At 45.1% G+C, this 19953-nt stretch overlaps 1 protein-coding gene across 2 annotated transcripts in view; it reads right to left on the bottom strand.

Annotated features, from left to right (window-relative positions):
• FMR1 (FMRP translational regulator 1) overlaps positions 1–19953 on the bottom strand; it is a 2052104-nt gene that overhangs the window by 632003 nt on the left and 1400148 nt on the right. The gene's annotated exons all lie outside the window — the stretch shown is intronic.

The following is a 19953-nucleotide window of genomic DNA, read 5'->3' as shown; positions in this document are numbered from 1 at the left end:
ATAAAATCCTAGGCCCACTTCTGGCATAGGGACCGGCTGAATGGCCCCTATTTGGAGTAACAGAGAAATTTGCTTGTGAGCCTCTATTCTTTGTTGAAGAGGAACGTCTGGCATGCCTTTGAAAGGAGGCAAGGTATGGAAATAAAACCTGTAACCGTTGTGTATGATATCCAATACCCATCTGTCTTGGGTAATTAAACTCCAATTTTCTTTGAAAAGTGCCAACCTTCCTCCCAAAGGTGCTGCCAGACGAGAAGGCTCTGGCAGCTGAAAAGGTAGGTCATTGGGTCTGTTTACGAAAGGACTGACCCCTGCCCTCACCCGAAGACTGCGCAGGAGAACTCCCTGTTCTAGGCCTGAAAGAGCCCTGAGCTCTGCCCCTACCACGTCTAGATCTACCCCTAGACTGGGAATCATAAGAAGGATACGTCCACCCCTTAGTAGGCCAATTTCTACTAAACTTTGGAGGCTGAACCTGCAAAAAAATCTTTAACAGTCTGCATAGACTTAGCCTTGTCTTCCATTTTCTTTAAAACTGCCTCAACAGGAGAACCAAACAACACATCAGATTGTAAAGGAGCATCTAAAATCCTAGTTTTAACATGGTCAGATAAATTCTGATCCCTCAGCCAGGCGTGCCTGCGAAGAACTGACCCAGTGGCAGCCACCCTAGACGAGGCCTGTACAGCATCAAAACCACATTGCAAAGAATGCTTACCCACCTGTTCAGAAACATGTACTAAATCTTGTAACTCTTTACAATCAATACCTTCCGCCAGAGCATCAACCTTAGACCTCAATTGTGAAAGAAGATAGTTTTGGTATTTCAACATGTGGAACTGGCAATTCAAAGCCCTCATAGCTAGAGTGGAAGAAGTATAAACTTTCTTTCCCCATCTATCCAAAGCCCTGGCCTCTTTGTCTGTAAGAACCGGATTCTTGACAACAGAAGCCTTAACACCTTTAGGCCCCTGACTAACAGTTTCTGGGTCTGCCCTAGGACTCTTAAAAAGATACTTATGAGCTTCAGGCACCCTGTAATACCTATCCGGTTTAACAGGAGCAGGAGGCAAAGAATCAGGATTAAGAGAAGCCTCTGTAAAAACATCTTCCACCACATCCAAAACAGGAGGTATAGCCAAAGGCCTATGCTGGGGTAAAAACAAAAATTCCCTAAGCCTTTTCCTGGAATCAGAGAAGTCCTGACCTTCCCACTTAAAATGCTCCCTCATGGAATGAAGAGTTTCTGAAAAAGAAAAATCCTCAGGAGGAGAAGCAGAAGGAGTAGAATCATCCACATCAGAATCAGAATAAGGAGAATAATACTGCAAGTCTTCAGCCGAAGACTCTGAAACATCCGAAGCCTGCTCAAAACTCCCTAGCTCAGGCTCCACCCTAGGTCTCTTATCAGGAGGGGGCAAAGAACCACTAATCAAAGTAATCAAATCTTCTGCCATTTTAAGCATATGCTTCTTGGGCACAGTTCCTGAAGAACTAGGGGTGACACCAACTGAAGCTAAACCTGGCCTGCCTCTGGGAGAAGCCTTGGAAACAGAAGGAGAGGGCCTAACCACCCTAGGAAGGGAGGGGAGTATAGTAACTTGAGAAGCCCCTTCAGCCTGACCTGCCTCCTGAGAGGCCACATCCTGCAATAACAAAGTCTCTCCCTGGGATCCCAAAGAAACCTCCGGTGGAACCACCGGCTCCACCGACACCTCTAACGAACCGGCGTCCTGTCCGGACGGTTCTTCTAGCCTAGGCTTAACTGCTTTGTCCTTGCGCTTCTTGAAGAAGCGTCGGAGCATCCGGCGGCATTTTATAATTGCACCGCTTCGAAGACTAACCTGGCACAATCTAACCTTCTCTTTATAGTGCGCTTATTGAATCTAGCACAAGAGCGACACCCAACAACGTCGTGCTCAGGCCCTAAACAAGGAATACACAAGGTATGATAGTCTCTATGCGGTATCTGTTTCCCACAAGAAATACAATTATTCACTTTTTCTGACATCCGGTAAACCACTGAGGCAAGAAAAATCTAAAATATTCCCCAACGGGTACTTAGCCAACTTTGACTCGGTCTGAAACTCCGAAATCGAAAAATTTCAGAACGCCAACCGGCACTTGCAATGCTGCTTCTGCATCGGACCATGCGGCAAAAAAGACTGAGGATATGACGTCGGTCATGCGCATTTGTACCCTGACGTCCTGATGTCAGTCAAATGCGCCTTGACCGACGTCAGCCTTATACTTTGATATTCGGGCCGACCGAGGACAGCGGACTACCCAAGTGTAAGGACTGCAGCAATGTGAGATGAAGAACATCTCGGAATCTTACAAGAAGTGCATGTTTTAAAACCGGGCTTGTCAGACGTGACCATAATGTATATAACTGTACGTGAAGAAAGTACAGTTGTGTACACTTACCATAAATGTAGATGTTCGAGTGTATTCACTGTTCTAGTCATTACATTTTGGTTATCTGCTTTGTAGTAGCCCTCAAGTCAGCCTGATTAACAAAGTCTTGGGTCCTGCGACAGTTGCTGTCCCTTCTTCCATAACGTCAGGTTGTCAAGGGTATAAAACATGCAGCCGACGCCATTACATCAGTTTTTCTTGCCCCAGATGTCAGGTGCCCCCTAATGGGAAGCAATTAAATTTATAATACAAGAATATTCCTCCAATTAAATCAGCAAATACACAAAAAAGCTTTTTAGCATAGTAAATGAGAGTAGAGGTATAGTAAAAAAAAAAAGGGGGGCTGGTGTTAGGGTAACCAGGACTGCAACAGTGAATACACTTGAACATCTACATCTATAAGTGTACACAACTGTACTATGTTCTTCATGTTTCACTGTTGCAGTCATTACATTTGGGTAGATTCCCAAAGCTAAGGTTGGGTGGAGGAATTTAAATAGAATTAGGACCAGCTATAAGGCCCTGCAAGACTGCAGAGGCAAAACCAGCTCTGGATTTAGAGAAAATTGGCAAATGATAATGCTTGGTGAAAGTATGTACAGAACTCCAGGTAGCAGCTTCTAGGATGTCCCTTGTAGGGACGCCCCTGAGAAAGGCTGTAGAGGTAGATGCAGCCCTGGTTGAATGGGGTCTGATGCCCTGTGGGATAGGTTTTCCATGGTGCTTATAGCAGAAATGAACGCAGTGGCCTATCCATTTTGAAATGGTTTGCTTTGAAATAGCTTTCCCCTCTGTCCCTGCAGCAAATGCGACTGGCAGATGTTCAGATTTCTTTTGAGGTTTAGTCCTGTCCAAGTAGAATTGAAGTTGTCTGTGCACATCTAAGGAGTGCAGTATCTGTTCTCCTTTGTTCTGAGGGTTAGGAAAGAAGGTAGGCAAATGAATGGACTGATTAAGAGCCACACTGGATACCACCTTGGGCATGAAGGAGGGATTGGTTCTGAGGGACACCCTGTCTGCATGAAAGATGATAAAAGGCTCCACTACCATAAGGGCCTGTAATTCAGATACCCTTCTTGCAGAAGTGAGTGCTAAAAGGAAGGCTGTTTTCCAGGAAAGGAATCTGCAGTAGCAGCTGGCTCGAAAGAGGAAGAGTGAGTTTCTCCAAGACAAAGTTAAGGTCCCAGGCAGGAGTAGGCGCTCTCCTGGGTGGCCTTAAAATTTTGGCCCCTCTGAGGAACTGCTTGAGCAGTGGGTGAGAGAAGAGGGGAGGCTCTTTGTTATAATGAGCTGAAATGACTGAGGCATGGATTGTGATGGAGGAAAAAGACAGGCCCTTATGAAGCATCTCAGTCAAATATTGTAGAATCTGAGGTAAACTGGGCACTGCTGCACTCATCCCTTGAGATTGGTTCCAGGTACAAAATCTTTTCCATTTTGCAGCATAAGATTTTCTAGTACTAGGCCTCCTAGCCTCCAAAATGATATCCATCACTGATTTGCTGAGGGGTGGTAAAGGAGAGATTAGGTAATTAGCCAGGCTACTAGGTTCAGGGTTTGCAGCTGAGGGTGAAGAATCTGGTTCTCCTGCTGAGACAACAGGGAAGGAAGTCTGAGACAGGTGCCATGGGGCCATGTGTGACACTGCGCAGGAGGGGGTAACAGTGTTGACGTGGCCAGTCTGTTGCAAATAAGATCGTCCTTGGCTTGTCCTGTTTGATCTTTAGTAGCACTTTGGAGAGCAGAGGCAGAGGAGGAAAGGCATAAACTGATAGGTTTTTCCAGCTGAAGGACAGAGCGTCCACTTTCTAAGCTAGTTTGTGGGGAACCCTTGTGCAAAATTTTTCCAATTGATGGTTCTCGGGGGAGGCAAAGAGGTCTATATCTGGGCTCCCCCATTTGCTTGTCGACATGTTGAAAATCCTTGGTTCCAGTTTCCACTCATGTGGGTCCATAAGGTTTCTGCTTAGTCCATCTGCCAGTGTATTTAGTTTTCCTGGCAGGAATTGAGCTTGTAGATTCACTTGGTAGCTCAAGGCTGTGTTCCTCAATGCCATGGCTAGTCTGCAGAGGGGGTAAGAATGGGTACCCCCCTGCTTGTTTATGTACCACATGACCGTGGTGTTGTCTGTCTTTACCATTAGTCGTCCTGGAAGAATGTGGTCCTTGAAGGCTGTCAGAGCATTCTGTACAGCTAACATTTCTTTTTGACTGATATGCAGGTGCATTTGAGGTGAGTTCCATTTTCCCTGAACGCACTTCCCTTCCAGGTGAGACCCCACGCATAGTCTGATGCGTCTGTTGGTTTGGACAGCAGGGTGTAGTGTGAATGGCAGTCCCTTGCTTTGGTGGCAGGCCTCTGCTCACCAAAGGAACACTAGGTGTAGACAAGGTATGATAGGAATCATTGCTTCAAGATTCTGTGAATGTTGACACCATAGGCTTTTGAGATACCATTGCAGTTTCCTCATATGCAGTCTTGCATATGGAATTAGAAGAATGCAGGAGGCCATGAACTCCAAGACGTGCAGTATTTGCCTTGCAGAAAACTGGGCTTTTGTGGCCACTTGTTTGAAGTAGGTTGTCAAAAGAATCCATTTCTCTGGCGTGAGGAAAGCCATCTGGGAAGTTGTATTCAAGCTTGCTCCCAGGAATATAATTTGTTGACAGGGTACCATGTGTGATTTATTTTCATTTATGGTGTACCCCAGACAAGTTAGAACCCTTTGTACAAAGGCCAGATGATTCAAAAGTATGCCCTGGCTTCCTGCCTGAATTAGACAATCGTCCAGGTATGGGTATATTTGAATATTTCTTTGCCTGCAAAATGCAATGACTGGAGCTAGGCACTTTGTGAATACCCTGGGCACAGTAGATAATCCAAAGGGCAGTGCAGAGAACTGATAATGCATGCAGCCTGCTTTGAAGCGTAGGTATCTTCTGCAAGACTCCCTGATAGGGATGTGCAGGTATGCTTCTTTTAAGTCTAGTGTTGCCAGCCATGCATCTTTGCCTAACATAGAAAGCAGCTCGTGAAGAGTCAGCATCTTGAACTTTGGAATCACCAGAAAGGTATTTAGAGTAGAAAGGTCCAGGATAGGATGCCATGTATTGCCTTTTCTGGGTACCAGGAAAAGTCTAGAGTAGAAACCTTGTCCCGTTTCCTTTTCTGGTACCAACTGAATAGCTCCCATGCTTAAAAGAGAAAGTACTTGATTTTGGGCCTCTGCCCACTGATTTGGGGGTAGATTTGGCCAGCCGCTTGGTGTTGGTAAGGTGTGGAAGTGAAATCTGTATCCTTGGGACACTATATTTAAAACCCATTTGTCCTGGGTAATGAGTTCTCAGTTTTTGGCATGCAGACCAATCTTTCTGCCTAAAGGTGCATTCAGTTGGGAAGTGCTTGGAAATTGTAAAAGAAAGTCATTGAGACAGTTTTCCATGGGGGGAGTCTTACTACTCCCTGATTTGGGTGTGGAACCCAACCCCCCCCCCACTGTTTAGTCTTGTGTGTCCCCTGGGACTGAAAAGTTTTGTACCTACCATAAATGTAGATGTTCGAGTGTATACCCTGCTGCAGTCATCACACTTGGGTTATCCTGTTGTCAGGCGGTCCCCGCAGTCGGCCTGAATTCCAAAGTCTTGGTCCGGAGTCGGTTGCTGTCGCTTCTTCCCTGACATCAGTGCGCCAGAGGTATATATGATGCATCCGACGCCATTTTCTTCAGTTTTTCTTGCCCCAAATGTCAGGTGCCTCCAAAAAGGTGGTCAGTAAATAGTACCAATCTAAAAAGTTTAACACAAACAAAACATCCCTCCAGCTATAAGCAAATACATCACAAAGGTAGTATCAGGTTTTAAGGTATTGTAAAGTTTTAGTTAGTTAGGTCAGAGGGGATGGAGGGAGAATAACCTGGACTGCAGCAGGGTATACACTCGAACATCTACATTTATGGTAGGTACAAAACTGTACTATGTTCATCGTGTTACCCTGCTGCAGTCATCACACTTGGGTAGAATCCCAAAGCTAAGGATGGGAGGTGGAGTCAAACAGGGTTAGAGGGGGCTAGAAGGCCCTGCAGAACTGCAGTGGCGAAGCCAGCTCTAGTGTTAGAGTAAAGTGGTAAGTGGTAGTGTTTGGTGAAGGTGTGTACTGAACTCCAAGTTGCAGCTTCCAAAATATCCTTGGTTGGCACCCCCCTGAGGAAGGCTGTATATGTAGCTGCTGCCCTGGTAGAGTGGGGCCTTATGGTAGCAGGAACTGGTTTTCCATGATGGGTGTAGCAAAAATGAATGCAATGTCCTATCCATTTGGAAATGGTCTGTTTTGATATATCCTTCCCTTGTGAAGCTTCAGCATAGGATACAAAGAGCTGGTCAGATTTTCTGAAAACCTTAGTTTTATCCAAGTAGTAACGTAGTTGCCTGTGAATGTCCAAGGAGTGCAGGAGTCTTTCTCCTTTGTTCTGTGGATTTGGAAAGAAGGTGGTTAAGTGGATGGTTTGATTTAGAGCCACACTGGATACCACCTTACGCATAAAGGAGGGATTAGTTCGTAGAGAAACTCTGTCTTGATGGAAAATGAGGAAAGTCTCTACTGCCATTAGTGCCTGAAGCTCCGAGACTCTTCTGGCTGAAGTTATTGCTAGCAGCAGGGCAGGCTTCCATGATATAAACTTTAGGTCAGCAGAGAAAGCTGGTTCAAAAGGAGGTAGCGTAAGTTTTTCCAGAACAAAGTTGAGGTCCCAGGTTGGTGTAGGTGCTCTCCTGGGGGGCCTAATGTTTTTGGCCCCTCTGAGAAACTGCCTTAGAAGCAGATGTGAAAATAAGGGAGGATCCGTGTTGTAGTGGGCTGAAATAGCTGAGGCGTGGATTTTAATAGATGAAAAAGAAAGTCCTTTGTGCAACATCTCAGTTAAATACTGTAGAATCTGAGGTATGTGAGGCTGAAGGGTATTTTGGCCTTTAGCTTGGTTCCAGGCGCAAAACCTTTTTTGTTTGTCCGAGTAGGCCTTACTGGTGCTGGGCATCCTAGCTTCCAGAATAACATACATAACTGCTTGAGGAAGAGGAGCTGGCTGGTTGCTTAGGTGATTTGCCATGCAGCCAAATTTAAGGTTTTGAGCTGGCTGTGTAGAATCTGATTGTCTTGCTGTGTGAGCAAATGAGCAATTTGTGGTAAAATCCAAGGTGGGCCCTGGGCCGTATTCCTTAGTAGTGGGTACCAGTGCTGGCGTGGCCAGTCTGGGGCTATGAGTATCATTCTGGGTCTCTCTTTCCTGACTTTCAGCAGCACCTTTGTGAGAAGGGGCAATGGAGGGAAGGCATATACTGTCAGGTTTTTCCAACTGAATGAGAGTGCGTCCACTTTCCAAGCTTGATGGTGAAGCGCCCTTGTACATAATTTTGTTAGCTGATAGTTTTGGGGGCTGGCAAACAGGTCTATGTCTGGGTGGCCCCATTTTTGAGTTATCATTGCAAATACTTGTGGATCCAGTTTCCACTCGTGGGGATCCATTATGTTTCTGCTGAGGTCGTCTGCCAATGTGTTCTTTTTTCTTGGCAGGAACTGAGTTTGTAGCTGAACTTGGTAAGCCAGTGCTGTGTTCCACAAGGTCATTGCTTGCCTGCATAGAGGGTAGGAGTGTGTACCCCCTTGTTTGTTTATGTACCACATTACTGTGGTGTTGTCCGTCCTTATTGTAAGCTGTCCTGGATGCAAGCGGTCCTTGAAGGCTGTCAGGGCATTCTGTACAGCTAGCATTTCTTTTTGATTGATGTGCAGATTCCTTTGATCTGCAGTCCATATGCCTTGAATGCACTGTCCTGCCATGTGTGCCCCCAGGCATAGTCCGATGCATCTGTTGTCATAGTTTGCCTGGCTGGGGGCAAGGTGAAAGGCTGACCCTTGTTGAGGTGACATGCCTGTGACCACCATAGAAACTCTTGTTGAAGGCAGGGAATGAGAGATATCATTGTGTCCAAGCTGTGGCTGTGTTGAGACCATACGCTTTTTAGGTACCACTGTAATTTCCTCATATGCAGCTTTGCAAATGGTATTAGTAGTATGCAAGATGCCATGAAGCCCAAGGCCTGCAGAATTTTTCTTGCAGGGAGTTGGGTCTTTGTTGCCATTGTTTTGAAATACTGAGTCAGTTGTAGTCGTTTGTCTGGCGTCAGATAAGCCATCTGGGCTGTTGTATTCAAGCTGGCATCCAGGAATGTCATATTTTGTGAGGGCACTAGTTTTGATTTCTTTTCGTTTACTGTGTACCCTAGGCAACTTAGAAGGTGTTTTACAAAAGCCAGATGTTGTAAGAGGATGTCCTTGCTTTCTGCTTGGATGAGGCAGTCGTCCAGGTTCCTCTTTGTCTGCAGTATGCAATTACTGGTGCCAGGCATTTTGTGAAAATCCTGGGCGCAGTGGATAAGCCAAAGGGCAGTGCAGAGAATTGGTAATGGGTTGAACCTGCAATGAAACGGAGGTATCTTCTGCAATTTTGTCTGATAGGGACATGCAGGTATGCCTCCTTGAGGTCCAACGTTACTAGCCATGCTTTCTTGTCCAACATGGGAAGAAGCTGCTGTAGTGTAAGCATCTTGAATTTGGGTACTTGTAAGAAGGTGTTTAGAATTGAAAGGTCTAGAATTGGTCTCCAAGCATTGTCCTTTCTGGGGACTAGAAAGAGTCTTGAGTACTCAGACAAGCTCCACGTGGGTTTACAGAGTGGTCCTAGCAGCAAGGAACTCGAAAAAGCGACTACCTTCTGGATTTAAGTATCTTTGCTTTTTTTCACTGGAAATAGCTTCTGTTGCTTACTTTGAACTAGCCTGAACTGTTTTTTTACTGATTACTGCATTTATTTTAAAATCTGCACTTAAAGTTACATTTAGTCGAATTTAATCGAAAGTTTGCTTGTTTGTTTGTTTAATTTAACTGTGGAGGCTGCCCACTAAAGTGTGCTAGCCTGTGTAACTAATTTATCACGGTCTCTGCATTTTCTGTGTGTTTCTACAAAAAAAAAAAAAACAAAAAAATAATCCTTGTTTTCCCACCTTCCTCGACTAGTTTAGACCAGTATACAGGCATTGCTGTATTCTGGGCTGTGGTGTAGTTCCTGTGTTGTCCATTACCTTACTTGGATAGAAGGAAGTTTCTTTGCTCACCAGTGGGAGTGGGGAGCCTTGAGCAGCCTACCTGTCCTTGGGGGAAGTGACCTCAGCACAAGAAGCTGTAGTAATTGGTTGTTTGGGACCATTCCTAGCTCTTTTGTAGTTCACTGCTTAAAATCCGTGTTTGCATGGCTTTGCGCGGTCGTGCGCATAGCGGAGCGCCAGTTAAACAAGGTTAAACTTGGTTAAGCAAGGTTAAACTTTTTCTTGCTCCGCCAAGTCTGCTCTTCAATTTTTCCCTTAGAACTGTTCTACTTGCAATCTAAACAGCCTATACTCTATCTGAAAAGCTCAGCACTTGCTCCTAAAGCATTTTTTACACAGGTAAAGCACTCTTAAACAAAAGAAAGTACTTCATTCACCTAAATTCTGTTGAATACCCATTTCCCTATAGGTCCTTTCTGACTCAGTTACACAGCAATCTTTTTCACTATTTCTAGCATGTCGAAGGGTCAGTTGCTGGCGTCCTCTCCTGTTCAGCTGGTGAATCTGGGAATCTTGAGGCAATGTTACAATTGCCTCATGTACACAGACAACCCTCTCCTCCTCCCAACAAATACAAATATATGCAAGAGATGCAACTATATAGCCAAACTGGAGGCTGAGCTCTCTCAATTCAGTACTGGCAAGACCAGTCAGGAGGAGACGGTAACCACGCACACCACAAACCCAGTCTCACATAGAGCTATCACAAATGCAAACCAAACACATAAACACACAAAAACATACTCGGAGGCGCTGATTAAAAATCTACCAAAACAACAGAGGCCTCCAAAGCAGACACCCAAGCAACCACCACCTCAAGACATAGCACATGCAACACATAGTTCACAAAGTCAGCGTGCTAAACAGTCACAGCCCTTAAGGCCAAACAACATGCCAGACACACTTGTAATAGGTGACTCCATAGTCAGACACACTGACGTCCCGCTCATCAGACTGAACAAGGAAAAGGTCACAGTAAGCTGCCTGTCGGGAGCTAGAATCCGCCACATAACACAAGCACTCAGGTCACTCCACAGCAAGTACAAATATGACTCAGTCATTGTACATGCTGGTGTGAACGACCTGAGACGTACCTCCCTGGACTACATGAAAAGAGACATAGAGGAGCTCTCTGATTATGTAGCCCAGGCCGGTATGACCCTGACCCTGAGCAGCATCTTACCCTCACCAAGAATGATGCCACAGTACAAAGACAAAATGATCAGTTTTAACAATTGGCTTAATTACTGGTGTCATTCTAAGGGGATCCAATGTCTGTCTGCTTGGGATGACATGCTTGACAAGCCACTCTGCTTCGCAAGGGATGGCTTGCACCTGTCACCCCTGGGCTTCCGGATATTGGCCAAGGCTCTTGCCACCCCCATAGTGCCTTTTTTAGGCAAGGCTCAAATGACAAACCTACCTCCCTAGAAAACACAAGTGGAAAAAAACTAAGGGTAATGCTGCTCAATGCCAGAAGTCTAAACCTCAAGATGCACGCCCTCGAAGCCCTCCTCAGTATGGAGAACATTGATGTCTGTGCAGTTTCTGAAACCTGGTTCAAGGCTCCTGAGAGCACCCCAGCACTATCAGGTTTTACCTCATATCATGCTTTCCGGACCCAAAACTTGGACCGAACCACAAAAGGAGGGGGAGTATCCATTTTCATCAAAGATACCCACACCTCCAGGTTAGTGGCAACGCACGAAGCATCGGAGACTATCCAGGTGCAACTAACCATAGGCAAAACTGCCTTACAGTTTGTAGCATGCTACAGACCACGCTCTCAAACTCAGGAACCCCACACAGCCTTCCTGAAGACACTGGAGAATATGAATGTCTCTCCAAATACCATCAATTTTGGAAGACTTCAACTACCCAAACATAGACTGGGAACATTACTCAAGCCCCAACACCCTAGCCCAAAGGTTCCTAGAATTCATAAACTCAAATGCAATGGAACAACTAGTCACCATTCCCACAAGAGGAGACAATATACTAGACCTGATCATCACAAACATGGGGACAAAATGCTCCACGCCGGAAGTATATCCCTCTTTGGTAAGATCAGACCATAAATTAATCTCACTGGAAATCCACATCCCGCCCCCACCCCCTGCACAAAAGACCACAGTGAAGAACTTCTCAAAAGCCAACTTCACACTTCTTAAGACTGAAGTGGTATCCTTCAAGGCCCCTGGGCCAGTGGAAACCACGACCCACACTGCTGAATCCTTTGCAAATGCCTTCTATGGATACCTTCAAGAATGCATGGATCATGCAATCCCAAATAAAACTAAGACCCATTCCCCCAAAGGCAGGCGCCCGGTCTGGTGGATCCCAGCCATAAACAAACTTTACAACAGGAGGAGGAAGCTACTACATGACAGAGCAAAATCCCTAAAAGGGAAGGCATCTCTGATCAGTACTAGCAAAAAACTATGATCACTCATAAAATCATCCAAGGCCAACTTTGAGAGAAAAATCGCAAAAGACACAAAAGACAATCACAAGGCCTTCTTTAGCTATGTTAGAAACCTGGGTGGAAACTCCCAGATATGCTCAGAGTTAGTCCAAAATGACACAAAATACACTGAACCCACTGACATTGCCAACATTCTGGCAGGCAGGTTCAGTGCAAATTTCTCCTCCCTCCCCAAAAGGAGAAATAACTATCCCAGCAGAGTGTAGCCTCCCTAACATCTCAGATGCCCAGGTGAGAGCCGCCCTCTCTAAAGCTAAAAACACAGCATCAATGGGACCGGATGGTGTCCCGGGCTGTGTGCTACATGAACTCCAAGAGGAACTAAACCCACAGATAAGGCTGCTGTTTAATCTTAGCCTTACTACAGGATACGTACCCAAAGAGTGGCGTACGGCAACAGTGGTCCCACTTCACAAAGGCAGTGCTTCTACGGACCCTGGAAATTATCGCCCCATAAGCTTGACGAGCTTGGTCTGCAAAGCTATGGAGAGGATCATTATGGAACTCATAAACATTGGGGACCTACAGACATTGGATCCTACCCAATTTGGCTTTGTCAAGGGCAGATCCTGCCTTTTGAACTTGGTCGACTTTTTTGAAACAGTCACTAAGGCCATTGATGAGGGTAAGGCAGTTCACACAGCCTACCTTGACCTTGCAAAAGCCTTTGACACAATACCCCACTCGGGCATCATAGACAAACTCACCAGCTTAAATGTAAACCCATATGTCACAAGATGGGTTGCAGACTGGCTCAAGGACAGAACCCACAGGGTCAGAGTTGCTGGAGCTATGTCAGACTCTAAGCCAGTCACAAGCGGTGTCCCACAGGGCTCAGTCCTGGGACCCCTCTTGTTCGGCATTTATTTTTCCGAAGTACAGGCAAACATAGGAGGATTGTGGCTGACAAAGTTCGCAGATGACTGCAAACTGGGCGCCATAATTGATACTCCAGCGGACAGAAACATCCTTCAAAGAGGCCTCATAGAAACGGATAATTGGTGCCAGAGCCATGGCCTTAAGCTGAACGCCAAAAAATGTATAGTCATACCCTTTGGGAAAAACAAGATACCGACAAATTACCACATAGGTGGTAATCCATTAAGTACGGAAGAGGTAATCAGGGACCTAGGGACCCAGGTTGACAGTAACCTCTCATTTGACACTCACATTGCCAAAGTGGTTAGGAAGACCTTCTATATTGCCCACCTTATCATGAAGGGTTTCACATCTAGATCAAGAGAGGTCATTGTGCCCCTGTACTCTTCTCTTATCAGGCCAATGATTGAGTACAATGCCCCATTTGGGATGTATCTCACCCGACACCTGCAGCAGTTGGAAAGACCCCAAAAGTTCCTCACCAAGAGGATAAAGGGTCTTAAACATATGTCATATGCTGCCCGACTGAAGAAACTCCAGCTCTATTCAGTTGCATACCGCCTACTCAGAGGTGATCTGTGCCTGACGTACAAGGCCATGTCCAATCCGGAATTAATGGACATGCTCCACCTCAGAAAATCCAAATCCATCAGAGCCACGAGAACAAGAGACTTAAACCTCAACACAGAAATAAATAGGACGTGCTGGAGGGACAGATTCATAACCCAGAGGCTCCCTACACTCTGGAACAGAATCCCAGTCCATGTTAGGCAGAGCCCCTCACTGACTCTATTCAAGAGAAATCTCGACGAGTGGATGGGAGATCGTAGGTTTACCCCGGGGGTCATCTCTGTGTCACTACTAGACAGAGGCACAGTAAACTAAACCCTAAAAGGGCATAGTATTCTCATCCTAAGGGGTGGTGAAAGCCACACACACTCTGGCTAGGCTTATAAATGCCCTAGGTCAGATAGCCTAGTACGAACCTATGAGTAAAATCCTTGGCCTTGCTCCCGTGTAGGTACCAGTTGAATGGCTCTCATGTCCATGAGAGCTGTAATTTGTTTTTGTGCCTCTGCCCATTGATTTTGTGGCAGGTTTGGCATTCCTCTTATCGTTGGCAAGGTGTGGAAATGGAATCTGTATCCTTGTGAAATAATGTCTAGAACTCATTTGTCCTTTGTAACGATGCGCCAGTTGTCTGAAAAAAATGCTAATTTTCCTCCCAAGGGAGCTGCCAAGAGAGTTTTGCTTGGCCATATGAGGTTTAAGTCACTGTGTTTGCCTTCTAGTAGTTTGGGGCCTGTCTTCTCCTCCCTTCTGTGTTGCAGTGCCCCATTGTCGAGGTTTGTAGTGGGTTTGTGGTTGTCCTCTGCCTCTTGGGCGTCTGTATTTACCCCTCTGAGGTCTGTCAGTAGCTGGAAAGGACCAATTTTTTGTTGGCCAATTTCTGCTGAAGAGAGAGGGCTGAACCTGTAAGAAATCTTTGACCGTCTGCATAGATTTTGCCTTATTCTCCATTTTCTTTAAGACTTCTTCTGCTTTAACTCCAAATAGGACATCCTGCTGTAAGGGAGCATCTAGTAACTTTGCTTTAACATGATCAGGCAGAGTTTGTTCCTTTAACCAAGCATGCCTACGTATAACAGGCCTAGTAACAGCTGCTCTACAGGAAGCTTCCAAGGAATCAAATCCACATTGTAAAGTATGTTTGCCCACCTGTTCAGTTGCATGCAACAGATCCTGCATTTCCTTCAATTCAGACTGTTGAGGGTGTGTGTTCATCTTTTGTTTTATTTGAGACATTAGAAATTGCTGGTATTTTAGCATGTGAAATTGACAATTTAGTGCTCTCATAGCTAGAGTGGCTGAAGTGTAAACCTTCTTCCCCCACCTGTCTAGTGCTCTGGAGTCCCTTTCAGAGGTTACAGGACTTTCTGCCATAGAAGCCTTAGCCCCTTTGCGACCCTGGGAGATAGTCTCTGGGTCAGCAACAGGGCTTTTATAAAGGAATTTGTGGGAGTCAGGCACTCTATAATATCTGTCTGGTCTGGCTGGAGCAGGAGGCAGAGAATCTGGATTTAAACTAGATTCTAAGTAAACATCATCCACAATGTCTAAAACTGGGGGGATAGCAAGTGGTCTGTGCTGGGGGAGTAAAAGAAACTCTCTGAGCCTTTTCTTTGAGTCAGAGTAGTCCTGACCTTCCCAGTGAAAATGTTCCCTCATAGTATGTAAAGTTTCCCCAAAGGAGTAGTCTTCAGGGGGAGAAGCTGAGGGAATGGAATCCTCAGCATCAGAATCTTCATAAGGGGGAAAGGAGTAATCTTGTTCCTCAGAGGAGCCTGAGGAAATAGACACTTGGTCAGAGGAGGCATAATCTTCCTCTTGTCTAGGCCTTTTGTCGGGTGGGGGTTGGGAACCCCTGATTAAAGAGATCAAATCTTCAGCCATTTTAAGCATCTGTTTCTTAGGCATGGGGCCTTGAACTGGAGACTGAAGTGCAGTCTTTTTTGGTTTAAGAGGAGTCTTAAGCTTAGGATACGTTTTTATGGTGAGCGTCGGTCTGAAGACACCTTCAGAAACCAAAGGTGTTTCTGCAGCACCGGCTTCTCTTTCTGCAATGTCGTTAGTAGGGCCTAAAGAAAATGGCTGCGTCGGCCTAGAACTCTCCGCCATAGGATCCGAAGCGGTCTCGGGTTCCAATTCTGCAGTAGCCAGGGGCTGCGTAGGCGCCTCACTGAAAACCGGTGAACCGGAGACCGGCCCAGCCGAGGCCTCGGAGTCTGGCTTGGGTCTAGGCTGCCTGTCCTTATCTTTGCGTTTTTTGTGCACGCCAGTAGTCGGTTGCTCCGACGGCATAGTGTAATTAAATTTTCTACCAAAGTAGTGTCATGCGAAATCAAAGCGTCGTTTTATAGTTTGCTTATTGAACCTAGCACAAAAGCGACAACCAGTGACGTCGTGGTCTGGGCCTAGGCAAGGTTTACAATAAGAATGAAAATCCTTATGAGGTATTTGCTTCCCACAAGAAATATAATTGTTAACTTTTTCTGACATCGGTCTGAGTCAAGAAAAGTTTCCCCAATGGGGTACTTAGCTTTATTGAAGACTTCGGATCTGAAATTCGACTTCGAAAATCTCAGGAGTCGGCAGACCGGCACTTGCAAACTGCTTCTGCTTCGGGCACCGCGCGGCAAGAAAGACTGAAGAAAATGGTGTTGGATGCATCATATATACCCCTGGTGCACTGACGTCAGGGAAGAAGCGACAGCAACCGACGCCGGACCAAGACTTTGGAATTCAGGCCGACTGCGGGACCGCCTGACGACAGGATAACCCAAGTGTGATGACTGCAGCAGGGTAACACGATGAACATCCTGGGGTTTCTGCTGTGTCTGGGTTTGGCTTGAGAAGACCTGGAAGGGGATGGAAAGGACCAATTCTTAGAGCGCCAGTGCCTACTAAATCTAGGAGGATGAACTTGCAAGAAATCTTTAACAGTTTGCATAGATTTAGCTTTATCTTCCATCTTTTTAAGAACGTCCTCATCCTTGCTGCCAAACAGGTGGTCCTGATTTAAGGGAGCATCCAGCAATTTAGCTTTAACATGATCAGGCAAAAATTGCTCCTTAAGCCACGCATGCCTTCGGAGCACAGACCCAGTAACAGCAGTCCTGCAAGAGGCCTCTAATGAATCAAATCCACATTGCAAAATATGTTTTCCAACCCGTTCAGCAGAATGCATTAAATCCTGAAATTCTTTATTTTCCACACAATCAGGAATCAACATCATTTTCTGTTTAAGCAATCTAATAATATGTTGCTGATACTTTAACATATGAAACTGGCAGTTTAAAGCCCTAATGGCCAAGGCTGCAGAAGAGTAAACCTTCTTACCCCATCTATCCAGTGCCCTGAAATCTCTACCAGAGGGGGTAGGATTTTTAGCAGTAGAAGCCTTAATGCCCTTGGGCCCCTGTGAAATAGTCTCTGGATCCGCAATAGGATTTTTAAAAAGGAACTTGTGTGACTCAGGGATCCTGTAATATTTGTCAGGTTTTCTGGGAGCAGGAGGCAAGGAATCAGGGGCCAAACTAGATTCCGAAAAGGCATCATCAACAATGTCCAGTACAGGAGGAATAGCTAAAGGCCTATACTGAGGCAGGAGTAAGAAATCCCTAAGCCTCTTTTTTTGAATCAGAAAAATCCTGGCTTTCCAAGTGGAAATGCTCCCTTAGAGTATTGTAAGGTTTCACCAAAAGAAAAATCCTCTGGAGGGGAAGCAGAGGGAATAGAGTCACCTGCATCAGAATCCTCATAAGTAGATAAGGGCAAATCCAGATCATCAGAAAAATCAGAAAAAACAGAATCCTGGTAAGAAGATTCATAAACAACTTCAGTCCTAGGCCTCTTAGAAGGGGGGGGGGGGTTGGCTTCCCCTGATTAGGGTTATTAGATCTTCAGCCATTCTTATCATTTGTTTTTAGACATAGAGGCCTGAGTATGCGGTCTGGGCGTCAGTTTTTTAGGCATGGTTCGAGATTTAGGCCTAAGTAAAGAAGGAGGCGTCGGTTTAATATGCAAGTCCGTAGGCCTGAATACACCCTCAGAAGCTGGTGCCTGCACAGTGGCTCTGGACCCATCTAAGGTAGAGACATCTGCGGGTTCTGTAGTTGAAGCATCTCGCGGCATACTGGACTCCGAATGGGTCTCAGTAGAGGCCTGCGAATCAGAAGTAGCGGATATCAGGGGCTGCAAAAGCGCCTCAGTGAGTACTGGCGAATTGGCGACTAGCTTAGGAGAAGCGTCGTCGGCAGTTTTGGACCTCTGTGGTCTGTCTCTGCCTTTATCTTTGAAAAAGTCACAAACAATGTTCAGTGCCTCACCAAAGTTCAGTCAGATGAAGTGAAATCGAAAATCCAAAAGTCACAAAAGACTGAACACTGCTGGAGTCAAACACCTTCTGTTTATTTAAAACACCAAACACATAAAAGATGAGCTTTCGGCCTCTGCCCTTCATCAGATAAAGCTTCTCACATAGTCCAAACAATTTAAAATACATGTTAACCAATGAAATTCAGTTAAAAATCAATGAAAAACCCGCCTATTTTTAAGGGCGGGTTTCATGGGAATTACTTCATTGAGCCCAGGACTCCTATGTGCCATAAGTTCAACAATCCATTTTGATTCAGCTAGTTCAGTCAGCTGTTTAATGTCACCCCCTCTTTTACTCAATCTCACATTCACTATCACTCTGAATTTAAAACCATGTAAAGGATGGGCTTCCAGGTGTCTAAATAGTGCATTGTGCGTATCCCCATTCCTAATAGAAGAGAGGTGCTGTAGTATCCTGACCTTAAACATACAGTTAGTCTTGCCTACATAAAAACTGGTGCAGGAATGACACTCTGCCAAATAAACCACATTAGTGGTTCTGCAGGTGGCTCTCCCTTTCAGATTGAATGTCCTTCCTGTGACCGGATGTATAAAGACACTACTTTTGTCTATATGGTTGCAGGCTTTGCAGGACCCACAAGGGAAAGTACCCTGTTTGTTTGTGGGTAAACCAGCATTATTGGTCGATCTGGTATCATTGCACAACAGTTCCTTCAAATTTCTATTCCTTTTATAACTAAAACTAGGTTTATCACCAATTATGTTTTTCAAACTCATATCACTAGTCAAGATGTTCCAATTCCCTTGAATGAGTTTACATATATCACCAACATTGCTGCCATAAGTCAACATTAGCCTAAAATCTTTATTAACCATTCTTTTGTATCCACCATCTGTGTGGGTAAATGTGTTCCCTAGCCATGGTTTATACCTATCCTTCCTGTGCCTTTTGCTAACATCCACCTTTTTATTAACCACCTGTCTATTGTAACCCCTGGTGTAAAAACATTCCTTCAGAGTGTCAACCTCTTGTTCAAACATGTAATCTTCCTTGCTTATTCTGGAAATCCTGGCTACTTGCCCCTGCACTATGTTGGAAAAAATGTGTCGTGGATGCATGCTGTCATAGGAAAGCAAAGTGTTTTTCCAACATTCTTTTCTGTATAAACCAGATGAAAAGCCTTCCTGAGTCAAGCATACCCTGACATCCAGGAAATCAACCTGTGTACATGAACTGTGAACAGCAAATTTCAGAAAAGAGGTGGTGGTATGTAGGTATGATACAAAATCCGCTAAGGAACTGTCATTGCCTCTCCAAAGAATAAAAATATCATCTACAAAACGCATATACAGTATGATATAGTCTTTCCACATCAAGTTGTTCAACACCTTGTTTCTTTCCCAATAAGATAGAACAAGGTTTGCATATGTGTTGGCACTTGCTGGGTCCGTTGAACAATCTGCAGTTGCTTCCACGGACGGAACTGTTACTACATCCAGCAATAAGGGGTTAGCAGATGGTCTGGATTGTACAACATATACATCTGCAGGCCGGTCTGCTGTATCCATACCCGCCAAGAGAGCTGTTACAGAGGGGGATGTGGATACACCTATCACCACCATCACAGCTTCTGTAGATACAGAGGCTGTACCTATGGGGTCAGTCCGCGTTACGGGAGATAATGGGACTGGAGCCAGACCGAAACACACACAGGGGTATCAAAATTTTTTGGACAAGTTGCCAGCTCCGGTCAAGAAAAAAGGAGGCTGGAATCGATCGAGAAGCGAGGACAGGTCATACAACAAGAGGAGGAGGTTGCAACATTGACTGATATGCACAATATTGGTATTATTTTTAATCTTTCATCTTACAGTTTATCTGAGGATGAACAGTTTGTTTTAAATAAAGGACTGACATTTGTGCCCAGTAAGTCTTGTGTATATAATGAAGTTATAATGGACCTAATGGTCTTTTGTCGTAATTTAGCATTGAAACAGACTTTGGAGTGAATGAAGTGAGTGTTCATGCGTTAAGACAGCCAAGCAGTTTTGTCCCCCTTTTTCACCAGCTATGAATTTATTTATTAATGCATGTGAACAAGATCTGATACGAT

The sequence above is a fragment of the Protopterus annectens genome, chromosome 15.part0 (assembly GCF_019279795.1).
Source record: "Protopterus annectens isolate FY-2018-M chromosome 15.part0, PAN1.0, whole genome shotgun sequence".
NCBI classification, from domain to species: Eukaryota; Metazoa; Chordata; order Ceratodontiformes; family Protopteridae; genus Protopterus; species Protopterus annectens.
This window is presented reverse-complemented; position numbering and strand designations above follow the sequence as displayed.